The 17,376-nt window shown below is 45.8% G+C and overlaps 1 protein-coding gene across 4 annotated transcripts in view; it reads left to right on the top strand.

The window, feature by feature from the left end:
- DGKD (diacylglycerol kinase delta) overlaps positions 1-17,376 on the top strand; it is a 1,336,482-nt gene that overhangs the window by 670,333 nt on the left and 648,773 nt on the right. The gene's annotated exons all lie outside the window — the stretch shown is intronic.

The following is a 17,376-nucleotide window of genomic DNA, read 5'->3' as shown; positions in this document are numbered from 1 at the left end:
CATTGTGGAAAAGTTTGTGTGGTCAGCCAACATAGTGCTGAAGTGTTTGGCATTATCCTTACCCTTGGGGAGCATCTGTCTCCCTATTTTAAGCTAGATTGACACAGCAGCCACATAAACTGACTCTCTAAGCATTACACGTTCCACACTGTCAGATGTTGAGAGTTGTGGTTGGCACTATCAAGTACCTAGTCATCCTTTAGTGACTACAAAATCATAAAAGCATCATTTGGATTTTGGCGGGCTTTCCTCTTCCAGTTTGTGTGGTGATTTTTTGCTTGTAGATAGTAGTCCTCCTTTGGTACCACTGGGCAGCTAATTCTGAGAGGTCTCTGCATGTAGAACCCAGTCTCCTCATAGTACTCCTTTTTCACCTACCCTCCATCTTTACAATTGTCTCTGCTCTTGAAATTGACTTTCTTCAGGACTAATACCACATCAGCTCACTACGACTGATGCGTCTATATCTTATCTATATATTATTCACTTATTCCTCGTCATGTAGGCTAGATATGTCACTAGGTCCTCGGATATTCCAATATCCAGAGGACCTAGGGCTGTTATCTAGACAAATGGCGGGTGACACCCCTTGACAAATCTGTGACTACAGGGCTCACCCCTCTGGGACCTCCATGAAGCAATTTAACTAGAGTGCACACATTTTCAAGTGGACAGTGCCTACATAAGGAGGGATCAGTGAGTAATACAGATACAAAATAGATGCATTAGTCTTAGTGAGTTGATGTGGTATTAGGTCCTGAAGAAAGACAATTTCGACCCCTTTGAGGTGCAGTGGTGGATGGCTGAAACATGTTGACTGTATTCTAGATGAAGGGGTACATAATTACTCCAGTCACATGACATTGTTTTTAATCTTGTCAGAAAGCACCAATAATAAAATAAAGGAATTGGTCTAAGGGCGCCCTCTAGACAATTTTAAATACCACTTATCCTTCTTAGGTTTTTTGTACATTTCAGAATCTAGGTACACTGAAACCTTGAACCCGCTCTGCTCTAATGAGGCATAGAAGCAAACCCTGGAGGCGCCAGGCACCTGGGGTGGGCCACCCATGATGAAGCATGCCACCAGCTAGGTCGATGGTTGAGGGTTCTTATAAAAAGAACTTAAGATTCTGACAGGGATATAAAATCTGGTTTTTGAACTCCTGCTTTTGTTGTCTTGGTTTATTTATGAGTTAGGTCACAATTTGCGACCCACTTGGGAATGGTTGCACTCAGAGGGATAGTGGCCTGCTGGGGTCAGCAGAACACCATGTCTGTGACTACTTTTCAATAAAGCATTTTTTTTATGTTAAATGGAGCCCATTTTACTTAAAGGAAAAGGGGATGCATTTCAGAAATAAAAATGAAAAGTTTTCTTTTCATTTTTACAGAGTAGGCAGTGGTCCATGGGACCACTGACTGTTCTGAAATTTTTTTTTCGCTACCGTCCACAAAGGGGAAATGGTCCTGTGGGTACCCCTTCCTATTTGCGAATGGGTTAGCATCAATTTGAAATTAGTGTTAACTGCAATTGTTTTGTGACCGCTTTCACGATCACAAAACAATCATCCATCACCCTGCGAGTCGTGATGAGGAAGGGGCTCCTCTGGACTACCCTTACTGATTGCAAGTCGCAATCCCTATTTTGCCAGTTGGTAACTGGATACCGACTTGCAAAATAGGGATTATACATTGTACAAGGCCTTGTTGCGGTCGAAAATTACGATTTTTGCGACCGAAAACCACGGTGTAATCTGCCCATAAATTCCATAGACTCCTGCTTCTTAGACTCCCATGTGGAGGCGATTGGAGAAAGGCATTTGGGTTTACTTTTGCAGAGAAGGCTGGGAACACTAGACCTGTGGTAGAAGTGCCTCTCAGTTATTATCTTCTTTATGTCTATATTATCTATTGGGCATGACGAGCAGTGGAGCCAGACCTGAAAACTTTTTCCAAAAGGACAAATCTATGGGATCTGGCAAAAGGCTGAAGCAAGGGTTTGAAACAAAACAGGCTTTTACTGTCTCCTGTGCCACTTGATGTCAGCTGACTTTGAGGACTTTGTAGGCAGTGCCAAGAGCAGTTCCCAGGGCGCTGCCATGGGGGGGTGCCGAGCACAAAGGAGACGGCTTCTTGGTGGACATTGATTTTTCTGTAGGTACCAAAGCCAAAGAGAGTGGAGGTGTGAGCGAGTGGAAGTCGGGAGGCATCGGAGAGACATCTGCTGGCATTGCCAAACCTGTGTGAGTGCGCTGTCCCATGGAAATGACTTGAGGGTGAGAGAGCAATCCCCTCACTAAGTCCAGCATAGTTAGCAGGAAGGCCTCAACCTGTGCACAGTTAACCAGTGAGTCAAGAATTCCAGATTCATTCTTTCAATGCTTGTATTAGCTCCAAATAGATTTTGGGACTATGATCGTTCTTGGGAGCAGGACTGTTTCCTCGAGGAAGAAAGAGGAGACTTCTCCTTCCTATGGCTCTTTTTTGAGTTTCTTTTAAGAAGATTGTTTAGGAGGTCATCCCCTGTCATGTCACTTACCTAAAGTGACTCCCTCTATGGCCAACAAGACTTTGGTATCCCGATCTCTAATAGCATGCAGATGCATCAATGAACAGGAGTTGTGCAGTCTATGGAGTCATGTGCATGTTAAGTGGGTGAGAAAAATCGTCGTCTTTCAGCATCTGCAACAATATTTCAACCACCAAATTTTTGGAGGAGACATTTTGCCTAGATGTTGTTTAAAAGCTGAGGACTTTTGTCAGTGAAACACAGAGAGGAGCTCTGAAGCCAAAACAGATTCTAGTGTGCTGGATGGTGCCTTATATTCTCCAGTATTCAATCTTTCATAGATACACACACATGAATCATTCCTCTTCACCGTAGTCCCATTGTAGAAGTAGAAAACAATAGTGTTATACATAGCCTGCAAAGTCTAAGAAAATATCAACATTAATACCCTATTCTCATTATTAGAAAAGAACCAATCTTCCACCAGTCAGACTGCAGCATCCTATTGACAACTACCCTCAGAGGCTTCCTTATCTCGTATTTTTTTTTTACCACACGTCGTTTGATGGCAGTCTCCCTGAGCTCTGCTCAGTTTAACTTCTGAAAGAATCTAGAAATTTAACTACTTTCAATTGACATGAATGTAAGTTTACTAAGAAACCAATGCCTCACCATCTTTTGGAAAAATCTGACTTAATAAGTTGCCAGAGGTTTTTAAAAAAACAACTTTTTATGTCATGTGCCACCTGTGGAAAAAGGTCTTATGTGGAACTTCACTCAGAAGATCTAGAGAAGGTCTGTATCTACTGCCTCCATCCTTTTTACAAGGTAAAAGATCGTAGGGTAGAAAGTGGAGGCTTTCACTATGGCTTCAGAATAGTAACGCCAAGAAAAATCTGACATCAGTGGAAGACAGTGAATCTTCTGACTCTATCAAGAAGGTTTATAAAAGGGGGATGTCAGAAGATCAGACTTTAAAACATGAGTCAGAACTGGACCCTTGCAAGAAGGTTTTCAAAAAATACCCACACAGGGCTTCTAGAGAATGAAGTTGTGCCACAGGGTGTTCTCATAACAGGTAAAAAGGAGGAGGTTTCCACACAGAAACCTAGGCCAGACTTTACAATACGTTTTGACAAGATTTCAGTTATATTTAAAAAAAAAAAAAACACCTTTGCCCCATCAACAGAAAGGTCATCGACACCAGACATATCGTAGAATACTGAGAAAATGTCAATGAAAGCTTTTTCAATGATTTCAAGGACGACTAGAACACCATCTGTAGAAAGCTGGCCTGGTGTGTGGTGTTATCACCTTATGCCAGATCCAGGTATCCCCTATTAGTGAAGTGAGGCAGTGTCTTGGAAGCCAGGGCTCTCTAAATGTAGTTGTGGATGAGCAGCCAGGACTTATCTAGGAAGCATGCAAAGCTTAATACTATAGTCACACAGTACTCTCAGACATAAAAAGAACCACACAGTGTTAAAAAATAAAGATACTTTATTATTGTTACACAAATACTAGAATACTCATAGGTAGTCCCCCAGCTGGAGGTAAGTAAACGCACTAATTATATACAAAATAGCAATCAGTATGGAGCATAAAAACAACAAGCATTGGCAAAAGTAATAGGAAATAGTGAGGGCCCTAGGGGAGAACAAAACCATATACTAAGAAAGTGAAATGTGAGATGCAGTCCTCCACCCAAGAATGTGAAATTGTTAGAGGGGAGCTGAAGGAACTAGGACCCCCAAGAGGTGAGTACCATAGTGACCCCCAGCGACCAGGACAGCAGAAGTAGGTACCTGATTTTCCCCAAAACCAACTGGAGGACTTAGAAAAAGGATTTTTGAACCATTCCCAACCAGGAGGTTTGACCCAGACCAGACTGCAAGGACCCAAATGTGCATTCTGGCAGAAGAGGACCTGCAAAGGAAGGGGACAAAGTCCAGTTCATGATGGAGTGTCTGGTCGTGGCAGGATCCACTACTCACCCTTCTGTGGATGCAGGACCAGGTCGACGGGGGACGAAGAAGACCAGCTGTTCACCAGAGGAGATAAAGAGGAGTCCCTGAAGTGATGCAGATGTTGTCCCACATCGGCTGTCGGGTTTCAGTTGATAAGTGGTGAAAAAAGCCCACCAACAAGTCTAGGCAAATGCAGAAGAAAAAGTAGTGTTGCAAGGCTGAAGAGGACCAGCAAGGCCCAGGGGACTCGACCCTTGGAGGGGAGCCCAAGGTGACTCTCAGCAGTCAGGAGAGTCACTAGAAGAGGATGCAGCCCCAACCGGCAACCCACTGCCATCAGGCACAGCAAGTCGCAGTGGGGCGCACTCAGCATGCCTGAAGAGGAGTCCCACGTCGCTGGAGCAGCATAGAGGAGACTATGCTTGGCAGGAAGAAGTGCTGGGAGCTGGGGCTACATGGAGCCTGAAGATCCCTTGGAGCAGGAACAAACAAGCCTCGGTAGCTGCAAGATTCACAGTGCACATGGGTACTGTTCTGCAAGGAGAGGCAGGGGCTTACCGTCTCCCAGTTTGGACAGCTGGCAGAGAGGACCCAGGAGACCAGACCACCACCTGCGATGCAGGGTCCATGCAGTCCCGAAGGAGAGCAGACCCATGCAGCCGGTCATCATTGCAGTTGGTACCTGCAGATGCAGGGGAGTGACTCCTTCACTCCAAGGGAGATTCCTTCTTTACTTCTTGGTGCAGGCTGGAGTCTCGTCGACCTCAGAGAATGCACAGCCGTGGAAATGTTGCAGTTGCTGGAATGAACCGGAGAAACAACGTTGCAAAGCAGAGTCATCGCTGAGGTTGCAGATTGTTGGTTCCTGAAGAGTTCAGTTGCAATTCCAGTGGCCAGAAGATGAAGTAAATGATGCAGAGGAGTCCTGGTGAAATCTTGTACGTTAAATCTGGGGACCCACCAGGGAAGGAGGGGGCTGTAACCTCACCTGCCTGACCTGGCCACTCAGATATTCCCAGGGGCCTCTGCACATCTTGGATTCCAGATGGGAGAACCAATTGGCCACCTGAAGGAGCTCTAGGCACCACCCCTTGGGTGGTGATGGACAGGGGAGTCGTCACTCCCCTTTCCTTTGTCCGGGTGCATGCCAGAGCAGGGACTGAGGGTCCATCGACTGGTACAAACCAGGTTATGCAAGGAGGGCACCAAATGTGCCCTTCAAAGCATACCGGTGGCTTGGGGAGGCTACCCCACCCACACCATGTATCACCTATTTCCAAGGTGAAAGGGTGTTGCCTCCCTCTCCCTCAGGAAAACCTTTGCTCTACCTTCCCCTGCTCGAGCTGGTCAAGCAGCAGAAGGGCAGAAACCTGTATGTGCAGTGGCAGTAGTGCGGGCTGCCCAGAAATCCCCAGAACACTGGTAGGAGCAATACTGGGGGTTCTCTAAGGAGCCCTCAAAGTGCATGGAATCATACAACCAATACTGACAACAGTATTGGGATAGGATTCTGACATGTTTGATACGAGTATTTCCTAGGTTCGGAGTTACCAATATGTAGCTGGACCACAGGCCACTTACGAAGTCCAGTGCAATGGAACTGGAGTTTGTAGCGGCACCTCTGCTCATTAAGGGGTGCCCTGACACACAAGTACCTGGACTCTGCCTCTGGGTTAGGAGGGCCTACCATAGGGGTGATTTACAGTGACCTGGTGCAGTATCTGAAGGGAAAAGGTGCATGCACCTTTTCAAACAGGCTGCAATGGCAGGCCTGCAGACACATTATGCATGGGCTCCCATGGGTGGTATAATACCTGCTGCAGCCCACTGGGAAACCCTGGTGCCCCAATACCCTGGGTACCTAAGTACCACATACTAGGGACTTATATCGGGACACCATTATGCCAAATGTTGGGGGTGTTAAGTTCTAAGCAACCAAATGTAGAGGGAGAGAGCACAATCAATGGGGTCCTGGTTAGCAGGATCCCAGTGAAAACAGTCCAAGCAAACTGATAGGCATAAAATGGGGGTAATCATGCCAAAAAGAGGGCACTTTCCTACACCAGTGAAGCCATCAACGTTGTCGATCATGACTGACGTTTGTTCACGGCAATTCTGCTAACAACTGCTTCCTTGACTATACCACTGTTGAAGAAAAAACATTGGCAAAGTCGTCAGTGACACGGCAGAGGGGGAAAAAAATCACAATAATTTCAGAAAAAGAAATTTACTTGCCATTAATGCCTGAACGTACCTCATCCGGTAAGTTATCACCATTACCACCAAGCCAAATACTTGATGTAAAGAATTCAGACGATAACAACCTTTTGGTTCAGAATACAACCAAACAGTTCTACATGAAACATTCAAGAAGGTGATGATGAAGAAGAATATAATACATGGTAGAAGTTTTCTTGCATTCCTGAACAGATAGCCAAGAGACACACAGGGTTAGACTGATCCATTACATGGAGGAATATAAAAAACATTCCTGGAAAAAACGACATGACTCAAACAACCATCTTTGCCTCCACAGTCTCCTCATGTTCAAGCACATACTCCTTGGATGACTTGTAATTTTCCATCTGGTCTAAGTCCTAAAAACACTCCAGTTGTACTAACCTAAATACCACCGGTTAATGATGACACGTATTCTGAAGACATTTAAGAGAAAGGTGACATTCATGATGATTAGGATGTAGTCTCAAAACGTGATAATTATTTAATCTTACCTTCAGCAGCTTCTCAACCAGCTGATTCGTCTGACGGCAACATTGGCGGATTCCTTGCTCTTTTGTAAAGAGCTTCAAAGAGATTTGACCTTCCAGTTTCAAAAAACTGTATGACTGTAAGGAACCATCACTGAAATCAGTCCGGCCTATTCCAATAGTGAACTTTATTTTGAAAGATGGCATTAAAGTGATGAAAAACCCAGCAACAATTTCTGGTATTAATCTAAGATTGGAGAAAAAGTAAAGAGCCCCTGAAGACTCACCTGCTTGTTTAATTAGCCACCCTACAGCAGATTCTGTAACAATGCAAGTTGATCAGCATCGAGCGCGAAATCTGTCTATGCCAATATTTTCGGGATAGGGAAGAGAGACGTCTGGACAACATAGGGATATGTTTTTCTTCTATGGCAGCAACAGCAATTAGAACATATAATTCAATAGCGATACTTAGTTGCTAAGACAGATAGATGTGGTTAGATATTGTAACATACATGACCTATTATTTGAAAAAAAGATCTGAGGCTTGAAAATCCTTTAGGAGGTAGAGAGAACATCCTCAGAGATGATTAACTCTGCAATGAACGTGGCACCTACAGGTTTTCCACCAACTGGAAGAAGCAGCTGTATTTCAGAGGCAACGGTGGCTGAAATACACATTGTTTAGGCCTATGGTCAAAAATAAGATTATGGAAATAACGTAGGAAGGAGAAGCACATTATGCAAATCATGTAGATCAGTGTTGTCCAACCTTTTTATCGCCGCAGACCGGTAAATGTTTGTTAATTTTTCCGTGGCCCGCTTGGGAGGGCGCAATGCTCTGCGCCTCGGCCGCCCGCCACTGTGAAATGAAGTTGAAGTTCCTCGGGCAGCCCGGTGCCGATTGATCCACGGACGGGCACCGGTTCGCGGCCCGGGGGTTGGGGAACACTGATTCATTGCAGTCAGTCAAGATGGACTTTGATACGGCATGATCTTTAGGTATTCTTCATCAGAGACAACAGCACTTTGGAGGAGCAAGTAGCAGAGGGAACTTTGTTATAGGGCGTATTTATTTTTTTTTTAAATTTTTTTTTTTACCCCTGCCATACCAGCCCTCTCAATAACATTATCAGTCACATAACACTCAACACCAACACAGACCTCTCCCATCTGCAGCGTAAAGGAAACAAGCTCCAAGAAGAAAACAGGGGCTCTAGAACAAATTAGTAGAACAACTGACTGAAAGAAGGTACTGGCTTTAATCAGTTTTTTCCCGAGGTCAGTTGTAGGTCAATTATCCAACTATTTTACACAGTGGCAGTCTATAACAAAAGGCTGTTGGGTCTTAGATCTTACTTTGTATAGCCACACTTTGAAATTCTTCAAAAAAATCTTCATATGCCACCATCTCGATGTCAGTCTTTTGTAAGTAGAAATGGTGGCTATGCTAGTCCAATAGAGGTCCTCCCACTCAGAATGGTACAGGGTTCTATTCCTGTTTTTTTAAAGTTTTTTTTTTAAATAAGGAAAAATTCTGTGAAACAATCATTTTGCATGGTCACACTTCGAGAAATCGTCCAGTTGCTCAGTCATGGGGACTGTATGACATCATTAGACCTCCAAGATGCCTACTTTCATATTCACATTCACCCAAATCAGCACAGGTACTTACGATTCAAAATGGCAGGCAGCCATTATTTCCAGTCACTCTTGCAAAGCACGTAGATGCATTCTTTTAGTTCCCTTCTGCCATCTTCGAATGAGACATTTACAAGAAGGGCTAGAAAAACATTGGGTTCAAGCTCAAGGCTCTCTTGATGATGTCATACAGATTACTCCGCAAATAAAAGCTTCTCTTCCATGGTGGATTCAAGAAGTACATCTGTTATCAGGTCTGACTTTTCTTACTCAGGTCCCAAACCTTCTAATCACAGATGCTTCCCTCAAAGTATTCGGAGCTCATCTGCAAGGTCTCAAAATTAGTGAGAATTGGGCTCCTTGTCAATTGAGCCTCCACATGAATCTCTTAAAAATGAAAGATGTGGAACAGTTTCCAAGCCTTTCTTCTAAGAATGTGTGTCTTCTGTGCTAGTGCACACAGACAACAATGCATTTTACAAACAAACCAGGGAGAACAAGATCACAAGCATTGTCACTGGAAGCGCAAAGAATTTGGGACTGGCCCTTAAAACACCAAGTAAAACTAAAAGCTGAATGTGCACCCAGTGCTCACAATCTTTTGGGAGATACATTGAGCAGAATGAAGAGTGCTGGCGTCTAGTGGGAACTCAACCAAGATGTTCTAGACAACGTATTAAGTCAATGGGCCAAACCAAACCTGGATCTACTCGCGTAATTCAAAATTGAAAATGTCAGTTTTACCCACGTTAACATCAACAGTCAGGGTCGTGGGGGGATGCTTTTTGATAGTATGGACAGGAATTTCTGCCTGCGCTTTCCCCCCAGTGACTGTTTTTGAAACTCTTCAACCATATGAAGAGGAAACCAAATCAGATAATCCGTATAGCCCCAAAGTGGTGCAGACAGTGTTGAATCACAAAGCTGCTTCTCTCAGAAAAACATCATAATCAACTGCGGCTGATTACCAATCTGTTGACGATGCACTATAACCAAGTTCTTCATCCATATATGAAATCCTTGCACTTATCTGCTTGGTTCCTGAACATAATAAGTTCTTACATCTGAACATGCCAAAAACATCGTAAGGAGATTCTGGCCAAGACCATGGCAGAAGCCACAAACAAAACCTTGCATTTAGAATGGAAACATCTCTGTTTATGGTGCCATGAAAATAAAGTCCATCCAATGTAATCTGTACCTGAACAAATTTTGCCTTACCTTCTGCATCTGGCAAGAATGGTCCTTTTGCAAACTTCTGTGAAAGGTCCTCTGCTAGAGAGTTCCAACTACAGATTCCTCACCTTTTGAATATTCTCCTGGTGTCCGACTAAGTAGGTGCCTTTGTGCGGCTCCACACTGATGTTGTTCCACTCCGGAAATGATGTGTAGAGCCTATCTGATAGAGACTTCGTACTTCCCCAAGGCGTCAGACTGGATCCCGCGATTTTTCTTCTAGCAGTACCCTTGCGTGCCGTCAGGTGGCGTCTGTCGATTCTGCATCCGTCGTTAGCGTTGTGGTCACGTGATAACGTCACGGTTGTATATAGGCTCCACCCTGGTGCGCTGACGTTAGTTATTTTCTTTCTGCACCACACACAGATTTGGAGAAGAACTACCCTTAATCACTATTTGACTAATTTCGACTTTCTTGTCGTAATTTTTTACTTTTTGGTGCTTTGAGGGATGTCCCGATTCAAACTGTGTGACTCCTGCCTCCGAATTATGTCTGTTACGGATCCCCACTTCGTGTGCTTGTGTTGTCCATAGCTATGCGTGGGACTTCGATCCTGGAGGTCAAGACCAGATGATTACAGAAGTTATTCAGCTGGTGCAAATATCTACTGATCCCCTCTTACAGTTTAACAAAGCCCTTACAGATACCTTGTTGGGGGCATACGCGAAGCCCTGCTCTGGCCCCAACGTTCAACTGCCAAGTTGCACAGTGCCATGGCCCTGCCTAGGGGATCCTGCTTTTTTATCTCAGCTGAAAACTTGTTTGTGTATACATCAGCAAACAAAACTAAGCTCAGTACATTCTGATAGGGAGTCGAGATGGGTGGAGACATTCAAGAAAAGCATTTTGACCACATTCTATCAAGAGAGAATTCTGATGGGTGTAAAGATGTTGATCGATCTCGCTCCAAATGGAGGAGCTGATCCTGCAGTTGATCTCGATGTGCCTCAAGTTCCCCGGGCCATCAGATGCAGCAGCATGTTGAGGTGTTTAAGGAGACAATGCTGCTTATCTTTGGCTTTCTTCTGACTCTCTCTGGTGCACCTTTGGGCCTCAATGATCCACAGGGGCATGCATACAGATTACTACAGCTGAATCCCTTCTCTGCACCTTCTGAACCCATTGAACCCATCTCGGGCTCCGGACTGACTCGGGTGCAAACGCCCACAATGCCTCCAAGAGTGTGATTGGTCACCCCCTTTGTCAACGCTGGTGTCAATGCCAGAGGAGACGCCGATACTGGTGATGATGTCTGACCCCAGCCGAAGTAGCACTCTAGATCTTCTATACCGGACCTAGTCTCCAGACTACCCAAGTCTGCCACACTACACTTCATCCATCTCAGGGGAACCTTCAGAGGCTGTTAAATTGTCTTTTTGGTTCTGACTCTGACCAGTACTTGCCACCACTCTGAGATGATGGAGGTGATACCCCCTCTCCCTTTGGTATGATAATAGTCTTTTCATGGGCTTACGGAAGGCCAGTGGACTTGTTACTTCCCCTTGCTACAGGGCTGACGTTTCCTTTTTAGACCCACAATAGAGGACAGTGGCCCCTTTGTGGTGTTAGTTCGAAGAATGTCTGAGGTCCTCGACCTAGACTTGCCTTTCTGTGAAATCGGGACAAGTGTCCCCACAGACATTTTGCAGCCTGGGTCAGCCTTATTTGAGCTATTCCTTTTGACAGTGAAGGCCTCACTGAAAACTTTGTGGGCACTTGGTCCAAACCCTGCTCTTGTTCACAGTGAATTGGCGAGCGACCGGACGCCATAGACCGACACAGAATCTTACTCTTCAGAGTCTAGCGGTTCAAGTCTCCATCACTAAAGTTAACCTAACTTCATTTCCTATTACATCCTTATTCCCATATTATATCCTTTGGTCAGATCCTTCAAGACAACCAGGATGTGGTCAAATATGTGATTTGTGCAGGCTTTGATATTATTGATTGTCTAGGGCGAGTGCTTCGCACCTGTGGGTTGCATGGATATGATCCACAGGTTTCTCAAGAGACATACAGGCCTCCCTTAAGGTGATACCTTTTGATGGTTTACGCCAATTTCTCAAAAATCAGTTTCTGACTTTGAGTTTTTTAAGGAGTGTAGTGCCACAGCCCTCTCTCTGGGTCTCTCAATCCATACCAAGGAATTTCCTCAGAAGTTCAGAAAATTGTGAGGCTACTCCAGGGGGCATACAGGCAATGGCAATTTCCCCAGCCCATGCTGTAGTCATCTAGGACTTTTTGTGGCCAGGGAGATGGGTATGGCAGGCAAGGTGCAGGTCACCATGCCATAAGTCCTCCCAGTCCCCTTCCCCTGCCGCAACAGCATCCGAGCTGCTTTAGCTTGCCATCAGTGGCACACAACCCCCCTCTGGGAGGCAGGTTCTGGCACTTGCTCGCATGTTGGTGATCCATCACTTCCAGCAGATGGATCCTTCAAATTATGCACAGGGGCTGTGACCTTTCCTTTCTTTCTACCCTGCTGCACCTTCCTCTCATATCAGCCTGGCTCTTAGAGGATTACCTATCGATTCTAATGCAAGTGGTGCCAGATTTACTCTCCTGGGGAGCCTTCAAAAGGGGTTCTAGACTTGTAAATAAGGATAGGTTGTTACTCTAGCGATTTCCTCATGCTGATAATGATGGAGGGCTTCAGTCTATCTTAGATGTTTAGTGTCTGAGTACATTCATAAGGAGGGGCAAATTGCTTTCACAGACACGGTTTTGTCCGAGCTGGATCTGGTGACTTGATGATCGCCTTGGATCTGCAGGATCCACATTTCCTTATACTCGTACTGCAGTCCCACAGATGTTATCTGTGGTTCAAGGTAGGACAAGGGAATTTGGAGCTTGCCATGCTCCCCTTTGTCTCCGGCGCCTTTTGGATGTTCTTGAAAATGAACATGGTGGTCCCTGCCCACCTTCAGAAGTTGGGTATACCAGTGGTCCCCTACTTTGACTGGCTGTCATAAAGGTCTGCTATGCAGTGGCCAGAAACACAGCTTTTTGAAGGTGTGAGAGCCCATTCCACCAGGGCTAAGGCTGCCACCACTGCATTGGGATGTGAAGTATCTGTCTTTGACATCTGTCAGGCTGCAACTTTGATGTCAGTGCATACATTCTTGCAGCACTACTGCCTTAACAGCCAAGTTCGACAGGAAGGGCATTTTTCTTTTTCAATCCTGCAAGATGTTCTGATCTGAGCCCGCTCCACTGACCATCCTCTTTTGGGAGGTACTGCTTTGGTATCTGTTCTAAAGAGGAAGAATCTGCAGTTAGAAGAATCTATCAGAAAAACTAGTTACTTATGGTAAAGCTATGTTCGATGGCATCTGTCGCTGTAGATACGCATGTTTTGCAATAGCTCGCCATCTGGTGTTGGGCCGGAGTGTTACAAGTTGTTTTTCTTCGAAGAAGTATTTCGAGTCACGGGACCGAGTGACTCCTCCTTTTGTGTCCATTGCGCATGGGCGTCGACTCTATCCTCGATTGTTTTTTTTCCGCAATCGGGTTCGGACGTGTTCCTGTCGCTCCGAGTTTCGGAACGGAAAGATAGCTAAATTCGGAAGATTTTCGTCGGTATTGTTGCGTTCGGGATCGGCGTAGTTAGATTCAACACCGCATCGAAGATCGAAGAGCTCCGGTGCCCTTCGGGGTAGTTTTTCGATCCCCCGTCGGGGCCTGGTCGGCCCGACCGCGTGCTGAAGAACGCCGATGGAACGGACCCCGTTCCGTTTCTGTCCCAAATGCCACAACAAGTACCCCTATACAGACCAACACTTGGTCTGTAACCTGTGCCTGTCACCTGAGCACAGTGAAGACACCTGCGAGGCCTGTCGTGCGTTCCGGTCCCGAAAAACACTCCGAGACCGTCGAGCCAGAAGACTTCAAATGGCGTCCGCGCCGACAGCCCACCGAGAGTTCGAGGAACAAGAAGAGGAAGGTACCTTCTCGATCCACGAATCGGACTCCGAGGAATTCGATGACCCACAAACCGTGAGTAAGACGTCGAAAACAACACATAAGAAGATTGACAAGGCCCAGGGGACGCCACTGCCACCAGGCCATGGCTCGACCCATAAATTCGGTGACCGACCGTCGGCACCGAAAAAGGCCCAAACAGTGCCGAGACAGTCCGACTCCGGTCGAGACACCGGTACGCAGCCTTCTCGGGACCGAGAAAGTGCTGGAGACAAGCATCGACACCGAGATAGCGGTGTAGACACGGCTCGACGCCGAGACAGCGGCACCGACGAAGATCGACGCCGAGAGGTTTCGGCCCCGAAAAAAAGAAAAGTCAGCTCGGAGCCGAAAAAAGATGCAGACAGGGTTTCAGTGCCAAAACAACCTGCAACCGACCCAGTTTCAGGCTCTTATACAGAGGAGCATTCACTAACCTCCCAAATGCGAAAGCATAGGTTCGAGGAAGAGCTGCAATCTACCGATGTAGACCATACGCAAAAGCGTATCTTCATACAGGAGGGAACAGGGAAAATAAGCACCCTTCCCCCTATTAGAAGAAAGAGAAGACTGGAGTTCCAAACTGAACAAACACCACAAACAAAGGTGGTGAAAAAGGTTACTCCACCACCCTCTCCTCCACCTGTAATTCACGTCTCACCAGCACAAACTCCATCACATTCCCCAGCTCACACCACCATGAGCCAGGGTGACCAGGATCAGGACACATGGGACTTATACGACGCCCCAGTGTCAGATAACAGCCCGGAGGCATACCCTACGAAGCCATCTCCACCAGAAGACAGCACTGCGTATTCTCAAGTGGTGGCTAGAGCAGCACAATTTCACAATGTAAGCCTCCACTCAGCACAGGTCGAGGATGACTTTTTATTCAACATCCTCTCCTCCACCCACAGCTCCTACCAAAGCCTGCCTATGCTCCCTGGTATGCTCCGGCACGCAAAAGAAATTTTTAAGGAGCCGGTCAAAAGTAGGGCAATCACACCAAGAGTGGAAAAAAAGTATAAGGCGCCCCCTACAGACCCTGTTTTCATCACTGCACAGCTGCCACCAGATTCCGTCGTTGTAGGAGCAGCTAGGAAAAGGGCCAACTCCCACACATCTGGGGATGCACCACCCCCGGATAAGGAAAGCCGCAAGTTCGATGCAGCTGGAAAGAGAGTCGCAGCACAGGCTGCAAACCAGTGGCGCATCGCCAACTCTCAAGCACTACTTGCGCGCTATGACAGAGCCCATTGGGATGAGATGCAACACCTCATTGAACATCTACCCAAAGACCTACAAAAAAGGGCAAAGCAAGTGGTTGAGGAAGGTCAAAACATTTCAAACAACCAGATACGCTCCTCCATGGACGCAGCAGACACAGCTGCAAGGACAATTAATACATCCGTGACCATCAGAAGGCATGCATGGCTACGAACGTCTGGGTTTAAACCAGAGATTCAGCAGGCAGTTCTCAATATGCCTTTCAATGAAAAAGAACTGTTCGGTCCAGAAGTGGACACAGCGATAGAAAAACTTAAAAAGGACACGGACACTGCTAAAGCAATGGGCGCACTCTACTCCCCGCAGAGCAGAGGAAACTACGGCACCTTCCGCAAGACACCCTTTAGAGGGGGGTTTCGGGGTCAGGCCACACAAGCCAGCACCTCACAGGCAACACCGTCCAGTTACCAGGGACAGTACAGGGGAGGCTTTCGGGGCCAATACAGAGGAGGGCAATTCCCTAGGAATAGGGGAAAATTTCAAAGCCCCAAAACCCCTGCAACTAAGCAGTGACTCACATGTCACTCATCCCCTCCACACAACACCAGTGGGGGGAAGAATAGGTCATTATTACAAAGCATGGCAGGAAATCACTACAGACACTTGGGTTCTAGCAATTATCCAACATGGTTATTGCATAGAATTTCTACAATTCCCTCCAAACATACCACCAAGAGCACAAAATTTATCACAACATCATTCCGAGCACCTGGAGACAGAAGTTCAAGCACTGTTGCAAAAGAATGCAATCAAATTAGTACCAAACACACAAATAAACACAGGAGTTTATTCACTGTACTTCTTAATACCAAAGAAGGACAAGACGCTAAGACCAATCCTAGACCTCAGGATAGTAAATACATACATCAAATCAGACCACTTTCACATGGTCACACTACAAGAAGTGCTACCATTGCTCAAACTACACGACTACATGACAACCTTAGACCTCAAAGATGCGTATTTCCATATACCAATACATCCATCGCACAGGAAATACCTAAGGTTTGTATTCAAAGGAATACATTACCAATTCAAAGTATTGCCTTTCGGTTTAACAACAGCACCAAGAGTCTTTACAAAATGTCTAGCAGTAGTCGCTGCACACATCAGAAGGCAGCAAATACATGTATTCCCGTATCTAGACGACTGGCTAATCAAGACCAATTCGTTATCAAAGTGCTCACACCACACAAATCAAATCATACAAACCCTCTACAAACTGGGGTTCACCGTCAACTTCGCAAAATCAAACATCCTGCCGTGCAAAGTACAACAGTACCTAGGAGCCATAATAAACACAACAAAGGGAGTAGCCACTCCAAGTCCACAAAGAATTCAAAACTTCAACAACATCATACAACGCATGTATCCAACACAAAAGATACAAGCAAAGATGATATTACAACTCCTAGGCATGATGTCTTCATGCATAGCCATTGTCCCGAACGCAAGACTGCACATGAGGCCCTTACAACAGTGCCTAGCATCACAATGGTCACAAGCACAGGGTCACCTTCTAGATCTGGTGTTAATAGACCGCCAAACTTACCTCTCGCTTCTATGGTGGGACAATATAAATTTAAACAAAGGGCGGCCTTTCCAAGACCCAGTGCCACAATACGTAATAACAACAGATGCTTCCATGACAGGGTGGGGAGCACACCTCGATCAACACAGCATACAAGGACAATGGAACGTACATCAAACAAAACTGCATATAAATCACCTAGAACTGCTAGCAGTTTTTCAAGCACTAAAGGCTTTCCAACCAATAATAGTTCACAAATACATTCTCGTCAAAACAGACAACATGACAACAATGTATTATCTAATCAAGCAAGGGGGGACACACTCAACACAGTTGAGCCGGTTAGCACAAAAGATATGGCATTGGGCAATTCACAACCAAATTCGCCTAATAGCGCAGTTTATCCCAGGGATTCAGAATCAACTCGCAGACAATCTCTCTCGAGATCACCAACAGGTCCACGAATGGGAAATTCACCCCCAAACTCTGAACACTTACTTCAAGCTCTGGGGAACACCTCAGATAGACTTGTT

The sequence above is a fragment of the Pleurodeles waltl genome, chromosome 11 (genome assembly GCF_031143425.1).
Source record: "Pleurodeles waltl isolate 20211129_DDA chromosome 11, aPleWal1.hap1.20221129, whole genome shotgun sequence".
NCBI lineage: Eukaryota > Metazoa > Chordata > Amphibia > Caudata > Salamandridae > Pleurodeles > Pleurodeles waltl.
The sequence above is the reverse complement of the archived record's forward strand: the minus strand, read 5'-3'. Positions and strand labels throughout refer to the sequence as shown.